Genomic DNA, 4,719 nt, shown 5'->3' with positions numbered 1-4,719 from the left:
ATAATACCCTCGGTTAGATCGCGGCGAGCCGATATTCTGACCGGTACGGCGGCGGTAAGGAGGGCTAACAAAGGGTGGGGAGGACGAGAGGGAAGACAGAGGGAGAACGCGAGAGGAAAGAGAAAAGAATCGGTTGGAAGGGAGGAAAATAAATCGACGACAGATCGCGTTACTAACTGCTCGACGGAAATCGAGACGAAGCTGCTCAAGCCGGTGGAGCACTACCCTTTCGACTTCCCAAGGGTGTACGGAAACACTCGATGAACGCTTGAGCACTTCGAGGGTGGTGTCGGGTCGAAGGTGCTTGAGGTACTCGGGTCAGAAAATTGCTGATCGGAGAGCAATATTCCTGCTTGCTCGAGAATATGTAGACACTTTTGTTCCTCTATACGACCAATCGATAAATCCCGCTAATTACACCGACATGTTATTTTTCTGCTGCTCTCTTCTTCCACTCTGTCAGTAATTGTACTATTCGACATGTGCACTTCTCGTATTCCAATTTACGATTCCCGAGCGAACCATCGTTCTTTTCAAGTGTTATTAATGTAATTGCGAAGATCATTGTAAATGGTACTATCATATATAATTTTCCTGTAACGCGTGTTAATCAAGCAGTATAGTAATACAATTCCTCTGCGATCCGGTAAATTGGATACGTAATTATGAAAACAGACTTCACTCTAATATCGATTCTTATGGTGTATCATTAATCATATACAGAGTGTCCCAAAAATGTCTCGCAATCCTGAAATGGCGGGTTCCTCGGATCATTTGAAGCAACTTCTTCCTTTACAAAAATGTTCTCCGAGGCACCGTTAACGAGTTATTAACGAAAAACAGTGACCAATAAGAATCGAGTACGGCTGACGCGAGGCGGCCCAGCCAGCCAGCGCGCGAAGCCCAGTTCCGCCCATTGGCTCGGTCACCTCGCGCCAGCCGAGCTCGCCTCTCATTGGTCACTGTTTTTCGTTAATAACTCGTTAATGGTGCCACGGAGAAAATTTTTGTAAAGGAAAAAGTTGCTTCAAATGACCGCCACTTTCGGATTGCGAGACATTTTTGCGACACCCTGTATAAGAATCCAGCGTCACGATCAATTTAATTAATTCGCTGTTTTTTCTTCACGAGCAAATTGTGTAAAAGTAGCCTTGGCTACCTCTGACTTCACTCAATTGTGTGCTTTATTCGGTATATCTCGTATACTAAGCAACAATAAACAAAATGAACTATTAGAATAATCTAGTACATTGTTGTCGGACTGCAGACTTTTATGAAAAATTCAAATTATGTTTTTCAGCATTTTAATAAGTCGGAAGGAATATATTGACATCCTTAACTTGATGGATGCGAGTACTTTAAGTAATATTATTATATTACTATATATTACTATATATTATTATATTATTATTATTAATATTAATATATTATTTATTTATAATATATAATATATATTTAACACATTATTAATGTAATATTAATGTAATACGAAAGGAGAGATGTTTAGCAGTTCCCTGGCCAAGAAATATTAATTAGGTCTTACACTCCGACCAGAATTTACGCAAAATCGATAGATGTAACGCGTTCTCTGTAAGACGATATTAGACCTATTTAACCACAGGTTGAAAACGATACTTTTTCAAGAGGATCCCGCAGATTCTCGAACGAACTGATTGCGATCTAAAAGTGATTACCTCGAAGCCCGGGCGAGGATGGTCGCGTGCCGGGAAGCGCATCTGCGTTCCTCATCGATCCGCATTAAAATACTGCGTCGTTGCCGGGATCCGTAGAAAAAGAAACGAGCCCACTAAATATTTTGATGAGCTTACCGGCTTAAAGACTTCTTTTTTTATACCGAAGGGGAGAACGTATCACCGGAGGGAAAAAATGTCTTTTCGGAATCCTCTCTAAATTGAATACAAGATCCCTTTAATAAAGTTATACGCGCTTCGCTGGGGTCCGAGCAAAAAAATAACCGGAGCGGTAGGGGAAAGAAATGGTCCCGGCGTACGATTCATTAGGCCCAGCATTTTCGTGATTATATTATTCCTGCGAACTTGGGACGGAGGAACGGACGCGGGCAAGTCCGCGGATTATTTTGCGCCGCCACGGTGCGTAGGGATATTATTCACCCCGTAGCAGAAACTCGAGTTGAAAAACATCTTTAAATGTGTGGCGTGCTTCATTTCCTTCTAGCCCAGAGGCTACGTGACATACATTAATCATGTTCCACTGCTTCTTAGGCGAAAATTTGATTTTATTCACCCTTCCGTGGCGACGGGGCCATGACTGGGGACTATCGACTGCCTGTAACATTAATATTTCCTTCGTCCTTAATCAGCAAAGACTTTGGTGTTGTTTACTCGCTGCGCTGTCAAGATTTCATCTCTGCTTGTAAAATATTAGGTGGCAATTTTTAACGTTTTCTTTGGAGATATTTGGGAAAGAATTAGAATATTATATATTCGTATATATTATATATATATATAATATTAATTTTATAATTATTATCAAATATATTATAATATAATTAATAATAATTATAAAATTATTATTAATATGGCTCATATATATGGCTTATATATTATGTTATATTATATTAATATATATATATATATATATATATATATATATATATATATATATATATACATATATATATATATTATATATTATATATATTCGTATTGTTATCGTATCGTTTCGCATATTTTTTACCTGTATCCAAAGATCGTACATCATTAGTTTAACGTAAAAATATTGAATATTTTATTAGATATAGCTACTTCAGTGCAGCCTCTTATGTTGAAAGTGCTTTCACAGTTATCACGATTAAAGTTCAAAATTTGGCAATACATTGTAACTCAAAATATTTTATTTCAAAAATAAAATGATAAAAAGAAAATTTAAAAGTTGCGATCTAGACTATAATAATAAACGGACCATAAACGCTCTAACAGATTAATTGCCACGTCGATCATAAATATTCCTTGCTCGAGTTCTGTGAATTTTTCTTCTCACGAGTAAAATAAATGTGATTAAAATTTGTAAGACGTAAAGCATACATTTAGATGTTATAAACTATCGTACTGCGTTAAGAAGCAGATCGACTCGCGCCAACAATCGTCGCTTTCTCAGCAATAACTTCCTCCGATCGATAGCGTTCAAGTATTCGCTATAACGTATCGCAGGGAATAAGAAGCTAAAGCTACTTTTCTCCGCTACGAATACAAGTGTAAAGAAGTAAGAGGAGTCATCGTCGACTATCGTATACAATCATTCCGCCAAGAGAACGCCTCGCATCAACTTTTCCCCGCAGACCGGAAACCAGGAGAGACCGTTGAAAGACGAAATGTCAATGTTGAAATATTCAGGGACAGCTTATGGAAAGCTTCCGCCGCGAAGCTGAGAAATAAGAAAGAAGGGGTATCATAAAACAATTCATGAATCACTTCTTATTCGTATAAGAGGGAGAGATAAAACACGGGGCTTGGGGCGTGCGAAATGTTATTTTTCCTAGTTCCGATTTTGCATAATTCAACTTTTGATTGGATAGCACGCCTTGCGGGATATTTATTCAAATATCTCGCTCGACGAAGAACTATCAGGAAAATAAAATCATTGGGAATAATTTTCACATTTCAACGCACCTCGACGATCCGCAGTGAAACGTTCATTACGACGAAATAAGAAACGAGATACTTATTTCAACAAAAACGTGATCTCGTGCTTAATTACAATAAAATATTAGAAATGATCGCCACGGTTCCGTGCGCGTTTCGCGTGAGGTGGCCGATTTCAGTAATCCCTGCGTAGATCTGGACACATTAACCAACACGAAACAAGAGCATAACATTCGGTGGAGAATCAAATCATGTGTTCCATAAATCCCCCCCTTCGCATTTGCGCTGTTTCAGAGTTACAAATTCAGTCCACTAACAAATGAACCGGGTATTAAACCTAATATCTTACATTACGAATCTCGCCACATGTTTCTAAATGATAATAGTTTACCATAGTAATCGAGATAAGCACGAAGTTTCACTCAGCTAAGTGTACTAGACTCTCTTTCGAGTCAAATTGATTAGAGCAGCACGAAACATATGAAAATTATATTAATATTATTATTTAATTATTTTTTATTATTATTTAATATTATATTAATATTATTATATTAATATTAATATAATTTTCATATGTTTCGTGCTGTTCTAATATATATATATTACATAATAATAATATTATAATAATAATATCTTCTGCAATCTAATCTTCTGCATTCTTACTAGTAGATTTAGATTTTTTAACCAAAGGTTTCTATTAAAAGTGTTTGAATATTCATATAATAATAATATTATATAATAATATATAATAATAATAATAATAATAATAATAATAATAATAATAATAATAATAATAATAATAATAATAATAATAATAATAATAATAATATATTTTAATAGATACCTTTGGTTAAAAAATCTAAATCTACTAGTAAGAATGCAGAAGATTCCGAGGACCGAAATAGGTAACGTCACTAATTACCTAAAAAATAAATCTTGAAAACTAGCTAAAAATTAGTGTCACTCATATGCGACTCATACGTCACCTTGACCAGAATATAACGGGTTTCTTACTTTATAATTCTACAAACTTTAGACACTCTTTATGGCGAATACTTAATATAGTTATATATATAGTAGTTAGTATATAATAGAT

General features: G+C 35.7%; 1 non-coding gene across 1 annotated transcript; it reads left to right on the top strand.

Annotated features, from left to right (window-relative positions):
* Positions 1-1,480: 1,480 nt before the first annotated feature.
* On the top strand, positions 1,481-1,613 carry LOC143263834 (U6atac minor spliceosomal RNA). The gene has a single exon (XR_013037161.1). It is a non-coding gene; the product is annotated as a U6atac minor spliceosomal RNA (small nuclear RNA).
* Positions 1,614-4,719: the final 3,106 nt, after the last annotated feature.

Source organism: Megalopta genalis, chromosome 1, assembly GCF_051020955.1.
Source record: "Megalopta genalis isolate 19385.01 chromosome 1, iyMegGena1_principal, whole genome shotgun sequence".
Lineage (NCBI taxonomy): Eukaryota > Metazoa > Arthropoda > Insecta > Hymenoptera > Halictidae > Megalopta > Megalopta genalis.
The sequence above is the reverse complement of the archived record's forward strand: the minus strand, read 5'-3'. Positions and strand labels throughout refer to the sequence as shown.